Source organism: Xenopus tropicalis, chromosome 6, assembly GCF_000004195.4.
Source record: "Xenopus tropicalis strain Nigerian chromosome 6, UCB_Xtro_10.0, whole genome shotgun sequence".
In the NCBI taxonomy this organism is placed as follows: Eukaryota; Metazoa; Chordata; class Amphibia; order Anura; family Pipidae; genus Xenopus; species Xenopus tropicalis.
Genome location: NC_030682.2, coordinates 108,840,755 through 108,860,342, shown reverse-complemented (window position 1 = coordinate 108,860,342; position 19,588 = coordinate 108,840,755). Strand labels below are relative to the sequence as shown.

The 19,588-nt window shown below is 40.1% G+C and overlaps 1 long non-coding RNA gene across 1 annotated transcript; it reads right to left on the bottom strand.

Moving 5' to 3' along the window:
- Positions 1–1,435: 1,435 nt before the first annotated feature.
- Positions 1,436–18,525, bottom strand: LOC116411726. Its single transcript, XR_004223316.1, has 4 exons — positions 16,045–18,525; positions 12,400–12,625; positions 3,630–3,689; positions 1,436–2,024 (listed from the first exon to the last, which is right to left on the bottom strand). It is a non-coding gene; the product is annotated as an uncharacterized LOC116411726 (long non-coding RNA).
- Positions 18,526–19,588: the final 1,063 nt, after the last annotated feature.

Here is a 19,588-nt window from a genome sequence, read left to right as displayed (position 1 = left end):
GTGCTGTGCCTCATGGTATTTGTATAAGCTGTGTGATCACCAAATCAATAGCTAGAAATTTTTCAGAGAACGTAAGAGATGAAGAAATCAGCTAAACTATGGGATCATCAGAGCATGCATAGAATGATGGGAATTGTATTAGGAAATCAGTCAAACATACAAAGAGAATTAGATAGAAGTTGCCTTATGGTATTTGCACGAGTTGCATGCAAGGACAGTATCCAATCAGGGCATCTGGAACTAGTCCACAATGATATCAGTGGCTTAACAAATCAATACCTGGGAAACCCCCAGATACAGTAATAACTGGAGATACAATAAATGAGCTGAGCTGGCAGAGAAAGATTGGAGTTGCAAGTGATTAACTAGTATACATAACATGATTGGAGATGTATGGGATGAGGAGCGCATACAGAAAGTAATGGGACAGTTTTATTGGCCTCCTCTATTCATATTCCTGTCTCTCTTTCAAACCACTGCCTGATTGCTAGGGTAAATTGGACCCTAGCAACCAGCTAGCTGCTAAAATTGCAACTGGAGAGCTGCTGAACAAAAAGCTAAATAATTCAAAAAACACAAATTATAAAAAATAAAAAAATAGCGCTCTCTACATCAGGGATCCCCAACTTTTTTTTATTCATGAGCCACACTTAGATGCAAAAAGCATGAAATGTTCTTTGGGGATGTCAAATAAGGGCTGTGATTGGCTATTTTGTAGCTCCATGTGGGCTTCTGGCCTGCAGCAGGCTCTGCTTGGAGAAAATGGTGTCTCTGTGCTTCTAAAACTTGCCTCCAAGCCAGAAATGTAAAAATGGCACCTACTTTGAGGCCATTAGAGGGTGGTGAGCAACATGTTGCTTGCAAGCCACTGGTTGGGGATCACTGCCCTACATCATACTAAAGGTTATTTTAAAGGTAAACAACCCATTTAAAGGTACACTATTGTTTGAGCAATCTCAATTAAATAGGGCTTGTTTTAAAAATATCTTTTGCTGAATTTATTATTTATTTTAATTTTTAATATTTCTATAGTTTGGGGCGTATTTTGTACTAAATAGCACAGAGCAGCACAAGGAGACATAGAAAAAAAAATATATATATACATACATATATATATATTTTAAAGTTTTTTTAGTGCCAAAACTCTCAAAAACTCAAATGTCTAATATTTATTAAGTGCAAAAAACCAGAAAACTCTTATGTAAAACTTTGACTTGACATCTTGACATCTTAAATACATAAGTTTATGTAGAAGAGAGCTGTCCTAGGCAAAGTCAAGCCATATTTTGAATTCGAGATGTTTCATATTTTTAGAATTTTATTTGAGCTTGTAAACTCACAAATTCGACCTAATTAAGTTGTTTTATTGTTGTTTTATTGGAACGAGTTTTCCATATTAATTAATAAGCAAGGATTTTAATTTTTTTTAAAATGTGAGTTTATTTGAATTAGTAAAACACTTCTGAAAAATAAGCCCATATGTCTGAAGTGATTGGAAATGCATTTCTGTACATTCTGTACATTTAAGTTAGGAACAAACGTGTATCCCCCAGGCACTGAATAGGTTATTCCTTGCCCTGTACAGTTGTGTACAGTCATGAATGAGTCAGGGCAGAATAAGCCTGAAATAGGGCTCTGGCTCTCAGCAAGCATTTTATTGTCCGTGGGATGTTTCTACAGAAAGGGAGGAGCAGGCTCACAGTCGGTGTAAACAGAATCCATCACTGCCTCTTCACGTATTCCAGGGTCAATGTTCTGTGGGAGTGTAAGTCAGAGTGCCTGGCACCTGCTGGTGTAGGAAGGTGGGCCAGCAACAATAAACCCACAATCAACCTTGATGGCTGTGCTAAGTGCAGACTGTAAATAATAAAAACATTTTCTGTCAGAGCTGGGAATAGTGTGTTGGGTAAACAGAAGGAATTACAACAGCCCTTATACTGCAAACAGGTGGCGGCATGTACTTCTCCTCCTCGCTTTCTGTCCTCTTCTTCCTCTTTTGCTTGTTTGATGAAATTGTTCTTTTTCTGTATCGGGGGAATCAAAGTATCAAGAGGAATCAAAGAATCAGGGGGAATCAAAGAAAGCAATTTCTGAGAGCAATTCCACACAGAGGAGGAGGGGGACATTTTTAACTAGGGAAGATAATACTAGAAGGCTCTCTGTTGCAGAACATATATATATGAATAAATAGCAGCAGTTAATCTGTTTTGGGGGGCCAAATCCTACTCAATCTTGATTATTTAAGTATATGGCTCCACAGAGAAGGGGTCATTTACAGATCCCCAGGGCTCAGGAGCTAGAGTGCTTAGGGGGCGCAAATAGCCGAGAGCGCAGCAACAGGAGGTGCAGCTGAGCCCTGTCCTTACTGTATAGGAAGTGGTTGCGGCAGGGCCTTGCTGCAGTCTGCACCTCCTGAATAGAGCGCTGGTGTGCTCAGGGCCACAGCAGCACAAACTACCTATTTGTGGCACTATTGCCCTAACCTGACTTCACGCATATGTTAGAGCTGTCTGCTATAAGCCTGATTAAATGGAATGTCCACATTTCTATCACAATCATTAATATTTTTTAGTAATCGCCAAGCAAGCATGTAAGTAATTCATTTTCATTAAGAGCACAATATATCTAAGATGTAAGACTCTTTATTCAAGAGTTGGTTTGCATTTTGCTTTAAGAATTTCCACACATATATACAGTACAGGTATGGGACCTGTTATCCAGAATGCTCGGGACCTGGGGTTTTCCGGATATGGGATCTTTCCGTAATTTGGATCTCCATACCTTAAGTCTGTTAAAAATCATTTAAATATTGAATACACCCAATAGGCTTGTTTTGTCTCTAATAAGGATTAATTATACCTTAGTTAGAATCAAGTACAAGGTACTGTTTTATAATTACAGAGAAATAGGGAATCATTTTTAAAAATTAGAATTAGTTGCTTATAATGGAGTCTATGAGAGATGGGCTTTCTGTAATTCGGAACCTTCTGGATAACGGGTTTCCAGATAAGGGATCCCATACCTGTATTTAGATAATTGCATGCATTTATTGGCTGACAAGGCTGGCTTCTCTTAAGTCTTTGTCTTCTGCCTCTGTGATTTCTTTTTATATTTATCTCCTTTCTGAACTAACTTGGCAGAAATATTTCTCTGTGCAGAGCACTGAAGATCTGTAATGTGGGTTACAGGGTAGGGGTCTATTAGGAGAAAGGATATTTTTCTCCAAATTTTAGGAAAGCTTTTCATATTCTAAGGCAAAAAATAAAAGAAAACCCTCTCATTAGAGGTCAAACTAGATAGTGAGGGTAGTGGAAAATAAGGTCTGAAAATAAGGGTCTCAGTATTAGTCAAGTTTTTCAAAGTAACTGCAGTGCTTCTACTGTAATAAGAACTATTTACTATTTTTACTTTACTTTAACTTTTACTATGGTTCTTCACTTTTTGTTGTGGTTTTTTTAATTAGTCAGCTTTTTGTTTAGCAGCACCCCAGTTTGGAATTTCTGCAGGTATCTGGTTGCTAGGGTTCAAATTACCCAAGCAACCAGGCAGTGGTTTAAAAGAGAGGCTGGAATATGAATGTGAATAAGAGTGGGCTGAATAGAAAGATGAGTAATAAAAAGTAGTTATACCACTTAAATTGTAGCTTTTACAAAGCAATCATTTTAGGCTGCTGTGTTCAGTGGAAAGAGCTGGAAAGAGTCAGAAGAAAAAGGCAAATCATTCAAAAACTATAAGAAATAAAAAACAAAGACAGGTTGAAAGGTTGCTAAGAACTGGCCATTCTATAACATACTAAAATGGTGAACCACTAACTGCACCCTCATGTAATAAAAGGCACTATGTTTGCCCAGGAGCAGTAACCCATAGCAACCAATAAGATGTTTGCTTACAAAGAGGCGACCAGTAAATTCTACCTGCTGATTGTTTGCTATAGGTTACTGCTATGGGTTAACTTAGTGCCTTTTATACCATAACCCCATAAAAGTACCCAGCATCAGGGCCCAACATAATGAATGCACAATGAAGTAAATCCCACCAACAATGTTCCAAAAATCTAGTGGAAAGCTTTCCCAGATGAGTAGAGCCTGTTATACCAGCCAGGGTGGGAATGGGCCACTTGGACATTGGGAAAAATCCCGGTGGGCCCCGGCTCTAGTGGTCCCCGGCGGCTCAGACCCGACCCTTGCCGGTGCTCCCGCTGCCCGACTGCTCCTCCCGTGATGCGTTAAATTTACACACGCTCGGGGGAAGACGTTGGGTGGGGGCCCCTGCGGGGGCAGGGGGTACCTGCAGGGTCCCTGGGCGGGAGCCCCAGTGGGCTCTTCACCCCCCCAGTCCGACCCTGATCCCAGCAATGGGAGGACCAACCCCATATTAACCTTGATTTGAAAAGAGATGTTAAACAGACACATCCTTTGTTAATATAGTGTACCACTAGGGGGAACCACCTGACCCATTGCATTTTGTTTCTGAGTTATAGCTAGCCTGATTTATCTCAGCGCTTTAGATTTATCAAAAAAATAGTTGCTATCTTTAGAAAATAGAACACAGAGTTCTATTTTTTAAAGGCTGCCACATTTTTTACCAACAGAACACCATTTTATCAGTGTAAACACCACTGTTAATTCCATGGAACATCATCCATGAACCTATTTCTTCTATAACAATGGTTAAAAAACTGATCTGTTTAAAACTTAAAAGGAGCCCAAAAGCTGTGTCTGTCAGTCCCCACAGAATTGTTGTTTGAAAACACCTTTAAACGGAATGCAAAGGTCCCGAGGAACCGGGTTTTTATTAATGACAGTAAGATGGTAGCATTCGAAAGATGATTATTATCCTATAACATTACTAAACAGCAACTACATAAAAACTACAAACCATTTTGTGTTATAGAGAAAATACTGATTACTGCTGAGTACTAAAATAAGTACAATTCCTTAATGTGCAACATAATTGTGCAATAACATTTATATTTATGGTGTTAAACAGGATGTCAGCATGTAGATTGACTCTGACATACAAGGTGCTGTGCTGCAATATTGGTGTTTATGGACACTTCTTTTTATCTATGAATAGATTGAAACTGAAGTGGAACCACAGATATATTAATATGTCATGTTATAAGTGCAACATTCATATTACCTTATACTAGAAAAACAACAGTCTTTCTAAATTACTTGTGCATAAAAAAGGTTTACAGTAAGAGACCAAGTACAACACTGCTAAATCAAATCCCTTGCAGATCACTTGAATCCTTGTCTCTATCAATTCATATGCTTATGGCAATAGAAACTAACAATGGAGACTATAAAAACCTCTAGTAAAGAATTATTTATCCCATTTTTTAATAACGTGCTCTCAGTTTTAACTGTATGTATGCCTTGATACAATAGAAAAGAACAAATAACATCCTACTCTAATGGAATCAGTCATCAAAAACCACAGCAGTGTAAAAATATTATTATTACTATATATTTATAAAGAACCAAAATATTCTACCACACTGTACAATATAAATGCATGTCCATCAATATACAGATTACATGTAATTACTGACCAAAGAGGGCCCTGTCAAACACGGCTGATTCTCAGCCTATAGATAAACACATAAAGCGTGAGTATGCATTTCAGTGCTGAAATCTGCTCCATGTGCCTGCAGCTGGGCCGATGCAGAGGTTTCAGGTTCAGACATGGGAGATGACTAATGCTAGTGTAAAACTCTTGCTAGCACAGCCTCAGTTTAAAAAACACATTTGTTTTTGTTTGAAGACTTTCTCATACGCGCTGGTGCCAAGTTTGGGTGACTGTTCTTTGTGGAAGATCTTGGCTTTTTTGAACAAGAGATGAGATAATAAAAAAATAACATCTCTTATTTATGGTTGCAAGGTTCTGTATATACATGATAGGAAAGGGAGAAACCACTTGGCCCATTTAGAAGAAGTAGAGAATGTAGAACTCATTTGTAAGGCAGAGGTGTACCCCATGGTTCCTTATTAACATTTTATAAAAGAATATATAACTATATAATAATTGTAATCGTACTAAAATAAGGGTTAATGTTCCTGGTATGCATCTGGGTGCTGTTGAGTGCAGAGCTAAAATGCATCTACACTTGCCTGAGGTAAATGCGGCATGCATAGTGCGCCACCCCGTATTTTTGAAATTGGAAGTGATGTCACCCGGCAGTGATGTCACTGCACATGCACAAAGAGTCACTTAAAGCTGTTAATTGGCCATTGTGCGTGCACACATCACTATGCTGCTGCCAATTAATGCCTCTGCGCATGTGCACACCTGGTTTTTGTTGGAGGAGCCAGAAAATCCGGAGAATGAGGCATTGTGACAGAAGGGAGGCAAGATTAGTGTAACCCCTAAAAAAATAGGGGGGGGGGTTGACAGGTCTGCATTTGGGTGCTATAAATGTTTTAATGTTTTGCTTTCTTGGTTAGAGAAAACTAAATGTTCCGAACTTGGCATTTTTTTAAAAAAAGAGAATTCATCTCTTTCAGTTTCAGAGCAGGAGGGCATATAATAGACATAGGGTGGGGAAGGAGTGCAGTTGGTGTATGGAGAGGCAGTGTGCTATTCAAATGTTAGAGTGTCACAGAAGACAACATGTCTTTTGTGCCTCTTAGTGCACTGCCTAGAGCAGGGATCCCCAACCTTTTTTACCCGTGTGCCACACTCAAATTTAAAAAGAGTTGGGGAGCAACACAAGCATGAAAAATGTTCATGAGGGTGCCAAATAAGGGCTGTGATTGGTTATTTGGTAGCTCCTATGTGGGCTGGCAGCCTAAATGAGGCTCTGTTTGGCAGTGCAACTGGTTTTTATGCAACCAAAACTTGCCTCCAATACAGGAATTCAAAAATGGGCAGCAGCTTTAAGGCCACTGGGAGCAACATCCAAGGGGTTGGGGAACAACATGTTGCTCACAAACCACTGGTTAGCAGCTGGAAGTGTGTCAGATTCCCACAGGTGGCACATTACTTTTAGAATTTTAGAATACCCCTATTTAATAGGAAATCTGGCTGTTAGTGTTAGGAGCATAATGTACTTCCATTGTAGCTCAATTTACTCTCTGCCATGGGTCTTTCACTGCAGGTAGCACCTCTGGCAGTACAGGTATGGGATCCCTTATCAGGAAACCCGTTATCCAGAAAGTTCTGAATTACAGAAAGGCCATCTCCCATAGACTCCATTATAAGAAAATAATTGTAATTTTTAAAAATGGTTTCCTTTTTCTCTGTAATTCTAAAACAGTACCTTGTATTTGATCCAAACTAAGATATCATTAATCCTTATGGAAGGCAAACACACCTATTGGTTTTTTTCAATATATAAATGATTTTTAGCAGCCCAAAGTTATCGAGATCCAAATTACGGAAAGATCCCTTATCTGGAAAACCCCAGGTCCTGAGCATTCTGGATAACGGGTCCCATACCTGTATCTCATACTGATTCTACCTTTCAGGTTTTTCTATACCCTTGCATAGCTTGTGTATACAAGTGCTTTGTCTATGCTTACCTACAGGTATGAAATATTTCATCTAAAAAAAAACCCAAGCACTGATAGATCTTAGGATTTGCTCGACCTCAACTTTCTGCAGTATAGTGGTGCCACTCGTACAAGGAGCAGTCAGCTGGAGCATTTAAGAGGTTAGCTAAACCTAAAAATAAACTAAGAAAGCAATTTCAGGACCTTGGAACTTTATCTATTCAGTGCACAATTCAAACAGTACAGGAGGGACTTATGCAGGGTGATTTTCCCACTAAAATTGTATTGTGTCATTTATTAAGTATGTCATCTAATGAGCTGGCAATCTTGCTGAAACGATGCAGAACATTTCTGTATGTTGTCTCTCACCACCTATGGTACTTACTAGTTAAGTGATCCCTGTCTGTACTGGCAAGATGAATATATGTCATATACTATGTCATATATTATTACTGTTACTATCAATAGAGGAGAATGAAACCTTACTTAGTAATAGATTAATAGTCATATAACCTTTAATTGCCTAATATTTGCTCATAAAGGTATAATAAAGATGTACTAATTGCTTAGCTTGTTCTACTTTACATTCTTTGTTAAACAGGAAAGAGAAGGAATATGAGAAATATTTCTACATAATTGTTAGGTTTATCTCCAAAGTGACATTTTAGAGATAATAAATCTTTTTATTGCAATGATCAAACATCCACTTTATCGGCCCATTTACATTTCAGTGGGCAGTAACATACAGTAACTAACATTATGGATTTTTTAAACACAAGTCATCGTTAGCAACAGTCTGACCTGCGAACCGGGATTCCCAGATTAACAGGGATATTATATGGAAACAGTGGGACAAGCACTAGGGTATAACAGGTGTATCCATTATTAATATCATCCTTTTAAGAAGAGCCTACATACAAGATTTAGCAAAGTTATAAAAAGAATTTCCCATGTCTGAAAGAGTTAATGTGGGGATCTTAAGGAGCAGATTTATTAAGACATGAATGCTCCGAGCGTATTTTCGGCGAATTTTTCGACGCCTACACGTCTTTTTTGTATGCTTGCGCGAAAAAATCGGAAAGGTTTTCCCGCTGTTTACAATCGTTCGGTACGAAAATTTCGTGACTTTCGGATCGGCAATACGATATTATTGTGACTAATATGATTTTTTCGTAAGCATTTTAGTGATATTTGTGATCATCAGAAATTTTCGTATCCAATCCGAATTTGTCCCATTCGGGATTCGAACTTCTGTTTTCATGAATGTGCCCCTAAGTGTTGTCCCTTATCCTGTTACACTATCCATTAGGAGAGTAATAATAAAAGTGCAAAATCTATTATTTATATAGCAGCCCATTAGATATGTATTTGTAAACAGATGACTAATAATTAACTGTTATGAGCTTTAATCTTGAAAGTGACTTGCTAGTAATTTGCTGGGGTAAAGCACACACCACCATGTTTAAGGCAGCTTATTGGCCATGTATGTGGCCATCTGATGGGCATACGTCACCAATATCTGCCTGAAAATTGGATGTCGATAGGGCAGGATTGATTTTTCCCCTTGCATCGAGGACTGGATATGTGCATTGATGCAGTCCTTTGCAGCAGAAATTATGATCCAAAACAAGCAGCTCTTTCATTGTATGGTCATGAAAGCTACATAATTGCCTTCCCCCCTTACCAATGTCTATGAAATAGCTTATTTACAAAAAAAAAATCACTTAGGCATTTAGTAACAGTTTTGAAGTTTGAAGTGCAAATAGATATATCGATTCAGGTTTTTTTCATGATTGTGGCTGATTATCCAACAAGCCACATGTTCAAAAGCAGGATCATATCATACAAGGAAACCTTTGGTGCCTTAGGGCCGTGACAGGCGGGGAGATTAGTCGCAACACGACAAATCTCCCTTGTCTGTCACAGCCCTTAGGGCATGTTTAGGGCTATAAAAAGCCTTGCGAGGAAACTTTGGCGATTTGCCGAAATCGCGCCGCCGCGTGTGCCATCCCACAGGCGACTTACATTTTCGCCGGTGGGATGGCAGGTGATGGCAACTCGGGGAGATTAGTCGCCCGCAAACAGGGAGTTTTGTCGCGGGCGACTAATCTCCCCGTGTGCCAGAGCCCTAAAACTCACCTGGATAACCACAGTCAGCATGCACATTTTCAGTTGGACATTATACTGCAGTTGGAAGTACAGCAGTGAATTAGACTGCACTGAAGGCAATACTAAGTAATACATTGCAGTAAACATTACATTTTATAACAGGCAATAGTATCACTGACTCAAGATGTAGCTCTTATTCCACATAACTTTCTTTAACTCATTGGCTCATAAAATTAGAAGATGATGGCATACCGGACAGTGTTTGGATTTATTTGGAAAATTGTTATTCCAGTTTGCTGTAAAGTTCTATGATGAGTACTGGGCTCAGCAGTTTTCAGTCCTTTTATTGCTAACCTGTGCAAAAATCTGACATGTAAGGTTTAGCTAAAGTAAGAGGCTGTAAGTTTTATATTTCCTTTAACATTTATATAAAGTATATGCATTTTCTTGCTTAATAGGGGGTTGACATAACTAAGCAGTAGCCTTGCTTTCTGTAAAAACAACAGCATGCTCTCTATTCTGACTTTTCTACTGTTAGGTCTAAAGTTAACATCACACAGGCCAGTTTGCCCGACACTGCTATGCAGTGCCATATTAGCCATAAAAAGTTTGCCTCATGTGACATTTTAGCAGGGGTAGCAAAAATCCACCACAGGTACTTTGCTTGTATTTTTTGGATATTTTATTTTAGTGTAATAAGTCCCCAAGCATTTTTATGTTTTTGATCCAAGTCGAAGACAGAAAAATGTCATTATTTGCAAGGTTTCAATAAATGAAGAATACAAAACACTTTACTACTATACTATGACCTTCATGCAAATTTCACCTAGTTCGTTTTCTGAGGGCTTGCATCAGTCTCAAGGACGCTGCTTGCAATCTTTCTTCTCTGTGATTAAGCTGGCAGGGAGCCATTGTCAACATGAAATCTCACTTACATGCTTGAAAGATTAAATATCTGATTCAAATTTCTGGCTGCTAATATGTTGTGCTTGGCCATATGAATCACTTTGAGCAATGAACGGTCTTTAATTGTGCCCGATGTTTCACATGACGGAAAGGAGGTCACATTTCAGCCACAAAACAAGCCCAACACAACTTTATCTTTTACTACTTACTTTGCATGTTAACCCGTACGGTATCTTGACCACAAATACATGGAAAAGAGTCTAAAAAGTTCTTTAAATTGTGGTTTCTAATTGTAGAAACTTCCCAAAAAGCCCTTTATATTATCATTATAATTGAAAAAAAGTAATTCAAAGGTAAAGTGCAAACGAAGTCAACTAACTTGTTGTAAGTGACTTAGGGGTCCTCATCCCCAGAAGTGGTTCTATGGTCTGAAGATAACTTGGGGGGGGGAAGTCTTTCTAAAGATCCAACGTCTGTGACAAAAAAAAGCTTGCAATGTAATTAAGGCATTAATGTCCTTACCCCTTTACATTAAAATTCTTCCTCTTTACTTTTGTTGCAAATAAAACAAAGGTCGAATTCACATTATCTATATTCACCATTTTCAAACATATTTAAAGGAATACTGTCATGGGAAACATGTTTTTTTCAAAATGCATCAGTTAATAGAGCTTCTGCAGCAGAATCCTACATTGAAATTCATTTATCAAAAACACAAATGGATTTTTTTCTATTTAATTTTGAAGTTTCACATGGGGCTAGCCATATTTTTCATTTTCCAGGGTCCAACAACTATGAGACCTGTGCTCTAATAAACATCACTCACACTTTACTGCTGAGCTGCAAGTGATATCAGTGATATCAGGAGTGATATCACCCCCCTCCCAGCAGCCGATCAGCAGAACAATGGGAAGGTAGCAAGATAGCAGGTCCCAGTAGATATCAGAATAGCACTCAATAGTAAGAAATCTAAGTCCGCTTGGGACTCCTCCAGTTACATGGGAGTAAGAGAAAAAATAGGTTACCTGAAAGCAGTTCTAATGTGTAGCGCTGGCTCCTTCTCAGGATGTATGGCTGCCTACACACCAATATTAAAACTAATAATACATACAATACATATAACAATAATACATCTGTTGGTTCAAGAACAAGAATTTAAATGGTAGAGTGAATTATTTGCTATGTAAACAGTGTAATTTAGATATAAAGAATAGAATAAAAAGTATACCATAAAAATTATGACAGTTTCCCTTTAAACTGAGAATGCTTTGTAGTGTAAGCTCTCCCCATATTGTCTACTAGCAATACGCAATTGCAACTGTGAATTGATTCTGGTGAAATGTTTGTCTGTATATGTAAACTGTTATGTCTTGTATTTGTATCCTTTTACTCTGTAAAGCACTGTGGTAGACAATGGTGCTATATAAATAATCATAATAGGAAAAAAAGGGTTCATTAAGTGTGACAAAAAAAAATCACTGAACTGTGCTAAAAATTGTGAGACATCTAGAGTTTGTACATTAGGAATGTGATGTTCCAACTGTTGTTTGTTTAACTGTAACACTCAGAACCTTGCAGGCAGATAGATCTATTCTTGGTTGATATTCTGTTGGCCCATTAATGTGGTACTGATGAACAGTAAATATTATGGAGAACAGAAGTATCCAGTTCTCTGTGCACGTCCAAATATTTAACCTAACAAATAACACATCACACCAATACAATTTGGTCCAACTAAACACAATCTAATTTTGCTGCCAGTGGCAACCATTTAGTTTACATAGGAATTGTATAAGGTGGCCAGCTTCATGCTGTCCTTAGTGTCAGGTGTGACTCAGTTTGATTATGTAGACATTAACTTATGACTCAATAAGTATCACACATTTACCTTATGTAGCATGTAGGAAACTGAAATGGACCGAAGGCTATCTTGATAAAGCATTACAGTCAGCTGATGCCGTTTTGTAATGATTTGTATTGCAGTGTCAGTTTGTGACAACCAACTTCTTAATGCCAAAGGCAATGTCCTTTTGACTTTAACTTGGGAAAGGGTGAGGTAATCACAATGTGCTTGATCTGTGCTAGTGGTTAATGTGCCCTTGACGTAGAAAACACTGAAATAAAACAAGACAGGGGAAAATGATTATGGTTATGATTTGTATAGAATTAGGAAATAAAATGGCTCATTTATGACCCACTTAAATGGACACAGTCATTGCAAGCTATTGGAGCCATTTATTGTGTAAATGTATGCCGCTTGCACTCCCCTATAGTTGCTCTCAAACCTAGCGCATCTGTCTGCCTTACACTCTGAATTGTGCACAAGTATGCCTATTGACACAGTGGAAGCCTGGGGCTACTGGGGTTATTTTACGTATCCCACTGTGGGCTGCATCAATAGACTTGTGCCTGAAGAATTACACGCAGTCACTGGAAACAATGCAATACTGACCCCGCGTTTTGAAACATCTCCTGCAAATGAGCAACTTTCCCTCATTTACTCATGGGAAATGCTGCATTGTGGGTAAAAAAATGGCAAATTGCATCTGAAATTGCATTTTTCACACTGCACTTTAATAAATAAGCACTCTACGTGTAGTGACCGTATTTATATACACTCCTCATAACTACAAGTAGATCATAATGGGTAAATCTTCCAACAAGCAGTGGTATAACTACCAGGGGAGCAGCGGGTATGTTACTGTGCATCAGGGCCGCCATCAGGGGGGCACAGGGGGGACAGGCCCGGACGATCCTCGCTCTTTAAAGGGGGCCCGGCCATGATAGAGTTTTTAAGCTTGGGCCCCCTTTAAAAAATTGCAGGCCCTCATTGGTTGGGCCCTGTGTGTGCGCGTGGTGTCAGTGCACACGGGTCGCAACCATATAAAAGTGTGTGGATGCAGCGGGGAGCCGGGGGACAGAAGCAGCCGAAGGACGGAGTAAGCTGGCGGAAGCAGGAGGTCGCTGGATGATGGAGCTGTAGGTTTCTGGGGGGGGGGAAGCTAGGGGTAGGACGCTGGGGTGAGCTGGAGGATGTTGGGAAGGATGCTGGAGGGTGTTGGGAAGGATGCTGAGGGGAGCTGGAGGATGCTGGGGAGTGGAGCTGGAGAATGCTGGGGGGAGCTGGAGGAAACGGGGGGTGGAGCTGGAGGATGCTGGGGGGGAGCTGGAGGATGTTGGGGAGGATGCTGGGGGAGAGCTGGATGATGCTGGGGGTGAGCTGAAGGATGTTGGGGAGGATGCTGGGGGGGAGCTGGAGGATGCTGTGGAGGAAAGCTGGAGGGTGCTGGGGGGGAGCTGGAGGATGTAGGGGGGAGCGGGAGGAAGCAGTGGGTGAGCAGGAAGCAGTGGGGAGTGGGCCATAGTATGAGGACACTGGGGTAGGACCAGCAATGTTTTAAGGGGCCCTGGGTTGGCACTAATGCAAAACGTAACCCCTGGCTACCAATGTTTTTTAGGGGGGCCCTGGCTACCAATATTTTAGGGGGCCCTGGCTACCAATGTCTGTGTGTCCTTTGTACTGATGGGAGGGGTCACGGGGGGAGGGGCCATTGGGGGAAGGGCGTGGGAGGAGGGAGGGAGGGGCCCAGAAAACTTTGTTGTGAGGGACCCCATGATTTCTGATGGCAGCCCTGCTGTGCATGCTTCAAAGAAGCCCGACAGTAAGAGGGTTTGATTTGTGCCAGGTCCTGTGGTCCCCAAGTTATGCCACTGCCAATAAGCTCTGCTACACTACACTTAATTAAGAAAGAAATTGGATGATTGTAGAATATCATGCAAGTCCTACTGACCTGTCCAAATCTCCCTCAGATATAAAAAATAGGATAATGTTGAAAGCACATTCCCTGGTCACATTCCCATATTGGACAGGGTCAGCAAGGTCAGAATAACAAGAAAACATTTTGCGTGTTTTGACTAATTTCAATCGTATTCACAGACAGATTTGTTAAACATTTGGGCTAAAACATTCGAATTACAAAAGCAAAACTTCATTTTATAATGAAGACATAGGGCCTGATTCACTAAAGGGCGATAAAAATTATCGCACGCTTTTTCGCGTTAAAAAACGCAAAATAATTTGCGCGCGATTCACCATAGTATTATCGCGTGCGAAAAATCGCCATTTTCGCATGCGGTATTTCTCGCACTAGTTTAACCGTTTTGCGTTAATTTCCGCGCTGAAAAGAATATGATCGCATGATTCACTATAACTTTTGCGCGCTAAATACCGCATTCGGCTATGCGAAAATTAACACCTACTACAGGCAGGCGAAAAATTATACAAAAGTACAGTAAATGATTTTTTGCAATAAAATATGGACTTACAGTGTTATTTATTCAAGTCTGTGTTTCCCCTAGAGTGACGCAGCCGCCAGTTTGCAGCAAGTATTGGCGTGTATGGCTAACATGGTGTGTGTTCATTTGCGCGACTATTTCTATTTGGCTACAAGTGATGAAATGTTTTGCCAGGCATGGATTCGCAGCGAATTTTTGGACGTGCGTTGAATTTTTTTCGCGGCGGATTTTTTCATGCGTTTCTCAAAACAATCTGCCAATGGCAAAACGCATGAAAAAATTTGCCACGCAAAAATTCACCGCACATCCAAAAATTGATACAAGTGTCAAAAAATAATAGTCACAGCAACAATTTTTTTGCCCGCACGACATTTTTGCCGTTTCGTGGATCTTTCGAAAGATTTGCTAATTTTTCACTAAAGATAACCAGAACACATTTGCTCATCACTAGTGGCTACTATTTATAAGCATCTACTATTTATATGATACCATTTATATGCTACCATTCATATGCGGCGATTATTCGCGTATTTAGCGCATGTACCGGCAAATACCGCATTGAAATAGTCTTTTCGCGAGTTAAATAACGCATGCAATATCGCACGTAAAAAGCGCGAGTATGTTTATAGTGAATCGTGCGAAAAATCGCCAAAATTAAGCCGCGGTAAAAATTTTAGCGCACAATAAAAATAGCGCACGTTTTATCGCCCTTTAGTGAATCAGGCCCATAGTCGGGACCGTGCATCAGTAATGTCCACCTTTGTACTGCAGTTCCTTTTGACTCTCCATGTAGGGAAGGAAATGGATATTTTGTGGCACAAGGTGTGTGAAACCTTCTCCATTCTCCCATGAGAGCAGAAAGCAGTTACCAAATCAACCGGGTCAGCTTCAAAGACATCCCTAGGATTAAGTTAGTAAAGGTTGTGCATTATTTGCACAGTGTCAGTGTCTAGTGCCTAATGCTATTTTGTTACAATAAAGAGTATATTAAGGTGTGGTATATAAACTTCTTCATAATGCATGGGATTTTTATCTGACTGCATTACGCTTCTCCTTAAAGTGTGTACATTAGTTTAACAGCATATTCCGTTCAACCTGGCATTACAGCATTGTGGACACTACAGTCGACTTCACGTGAAACAACATTTATGACAAAGAACAGGCCAGCGAGTAAGGAATTACACGTCTAATTACATTGCTTCTCTAGCATTCATATGCAGGACAACAAATGACTGACCCTGTTTCCTTCGGAGCCTTGAATTTCTTTCTCATGAAAGTTTAGACTTGGTCTCTACATGACCCCATCCAAGAAAGCATGATGAAATATAGGAATACTCAGTCACTCGCCATCCTGTCTCTTGCAGAGTTCACATGCCCAGTCATTTCTCTTGAATATGCCTCAGCCTAGGAGTACAATTACAGCAGAGTATCCTACCAAAGCAGTCTGTGATTGGGAACTATGGAGTGAAAATTCCTAATAAAAAACTCAAGGAAGAAAGTCTTTACAGTCACATTTAGGGTGAGACAAAAATTGAAATGATTTTGTGGGTGTCTATGCATTGAAAAGTGCCATGCTAGAATAGCAAATCATTGTGTTTGCTGTGAGTGACGCTGCGTTCCTCACTTCTGCGCAGTATGTGCTTGGATGTTGATAAAAAATTGTGCACAGCTTGGATCACTGTTAGAGGCTTGTAGAAGCCCAGTTAGACCCATGAAGAGAATTGCTTTGTGAATTAACCTGTACAGAGCTGGCACCTTCCCACACTCACAAAGAGAGTGAGCTTCACAGGTTCACATCATTCGATCTAAGAGGGTCAGTGGTTGCTGCTATTGCTTATTATATATTCATTTCTTCAATAAAGACTTATAAATTGGTTCCTCACAAAATTTCTTGCCTTCATGTCAATCCTGTCTCACCACACTGCAGAAGTCAAGAACCCAGTTCAATCCATGTACATCCAGACTGGCAAATGCTGGTCCTGCCAACCAAAAAGGCTTCACATGTATGATTTTCTGTTGATTTTTAAACAGGCTTAACAATTAGTGATCAGATAATCTTATTTTTGACAATAATTCAGCTTAATTGCATTAAGATTTGTTTTAATATAAATGAGGTCTTTGAGGTCCACAATACATTATGTTAAAAATACTTTTCTGTTTTATGTTGTCTCCATCCTTTACATTTCTTTTCACAATTATAACAAAAGGTAATGTAACTGCCAGCAAATTAATGCCAACCCATGGACAACACTGCTAGATATTCAAAGTGCTAATGGCCTACGCTGCTAAACATATCCCATGTGCCCCAACATTAACTTTAGGTAAAAAATTCTGTGGCAGTTCATTCTTCAGGTGTCTGAACAGAAGTGCTTATTTTCCTCAGAGGGGTAAGGATCCAGTCAGGTGAAGGGAGATGGATATAAGTAAAGTGGGTGTAGATATAAAACAAAGATATTTCTTACCATAAGGCTAAAGATTTGTTGTAAAGATGACTAAATATCCACCTATGTGCCATTAGGCCAGAATGAAGAATTACATGCAGACATTGCACTGTGTGTGTTTTGGGGGGAGATAATTCCATATCCCTCCCATCAGCTGGAAGCAACCAGATGAAATTTTGTCTGTCACTGTAAGGGACATTATAATAACTAGTTATGTATGGAGAAAGCAACAATGCTTCTAATAACTGTTGTTATGATACAAGGATGCAGAGAAATATTTGCTCAGTTATTGCTTCATAAATCAAAATTTTTCCTATTTTTCTTGATCATTCAGACCCTGGGATAGTTGTTTTATTGAAGTCTCTCACTATTTCCATTTGCCTTTTTTTATTATGGCAGCTCACTGTTATAAATATACATAGAAATACCTCTGGTATCAGTTATTGCTTGCATTTTTGTTTGTAATCTCTATGCTCAATTTATACACTTATATGGAGGCTGTGAATAGCTGTCTCTCTCTGTGTTGTTCTGTGAAGTGGGAGGAGTCCAACCCCTGTGAGCTAAAGGAAGGAAGGCCTGCAGAGGAGGTGCAAGGTTACCGGGTTGTCCTGCCAAATTGGGCTACTAAGTCAAAGCTTGGGCAGGTTTCCAAAGTACAAACCAGCCAAGGTACAGCTTTGGGCTACTTTTTGGACCTTGGTAGGTTTGTACTTTGAAAACAAGCCAACTTTTTCCCTAGTGTATCTAGCATGGTTCCCTCAACGCATGTTGGGGTTGTAGGTTGTATTTAACAATTAGTCTACAGCCAAGGTTAATGTAAAACTACATTACTCAGCATGCAATAGGACTGATGTAGAAAGAAGCTCCTTATTCTACTCTGCTTTGCTGCTGTTCTAAACTTTCAGTCCCAACCTGTCTACATTACAACCTGCTTCCTGCTCTGCTATGAGATTGCATTACTACTTTGTACTGTCATGAGGGAGGCTGACATTTCTACTCTGCAGTTGACCCTTAAACTATAACTTTCAGGATCTCTTAGGGTTTCTAAGAGTTGTAGAAGTTCCTGACTGTATACCAATTGCAAGTTATTTAAATGTACAGTGTCTAGGGTTGCCGGTAAATGGTGCTTAAAGGACAAGGAAAGTCAAAATCTATTAAGCACACTATTAAATAGTACTACTATTGCTGTGTAAAAACGCTATATTTCTGGCTTGCCAGAGATGCACCTACTACATTCTGCATACTTGTTTCAGTGAACGGCGCCGCCATCTTTAACAAGGGATGCCCACTCCCTTTCCCTTACTGTCTCTACTGTGCATGTGTCCCCAACATCCTCCAGCATCCTCCCTGCGGCCCCCCGCTCCCCCTGCGTCCTTCTGTGTCTCCCCCCCAGCAGCTGCATCCTTCTGTGTCTCCCCCCACCCCAGCTCACACACCAACTCGTCCAACTCACACACCAACTCGTTGTCACCACCACCCCCGCTCCGCTACCCTCGCCTCTCCCCCCCCACCACCTGCCTGCCGGCTGCGTCCTCTTGTTATGGCCCCAGCTGCCGCTGCATCCACTTTTTATAAGGGCGGTGGTCGCCATAGCAACCAGACGCTAGGGGGAGCGCTCCTGCTTGTGCGCATGTGCCGCCTACAGTCCTGGTGGTAGTGTCTGTGCAGGAGCGTTGCATTATGGGAATCTTCTCTACCCAGCTAAGCGTTTTTTCTTGTTTGGCTTCAGATCTTCTGAACAGGAGAAATATGGGGAGACTTAAGGGCACTATTGAGACAACTGAATGTATGCCTGCAGCTTGAGATTAACTCTTCATAGCTTCATTAGTCTTTCCTTCTCCTTTAATGCTAAAGTTATTAATAGGAAAAAAAATCTTGCAAATCAAACTATCAACCCTATTTCTGAGTGTGATTGTGGATCAGAGAAGTTCCCATTGGGGAGTGTTACTTTCCAGTCTGTCCTGGCCCTGGGTGGACACATGCCAGTTTATAGTGTACCTGCTCTCCCATACAGCGGAGACACACGACTCTAAGACACAGGACTGTAGTGCCAAAAAGAAGCAATCTGTGCAATATCAGTAGCAGAATGGGGCTACACACTCATTTATTACACTGCAGCACTACAGAATATGTTGTCATTTTAGAAATACTTTATTAATTATAATAATGATGATGATAATAAATCTGCTTTGAGCAATTACACTTGCTGTTTGCAATTGCTATTGCAAATAAATCATTGTCATCATGTTACCTGCCTGTGTCCTTCTGTTTTAAAGGAGAAGGAAAGTAATTTTGGCATTTTACTGCCAATAGATTTGCCACATTAGTGCCACCTAGAAC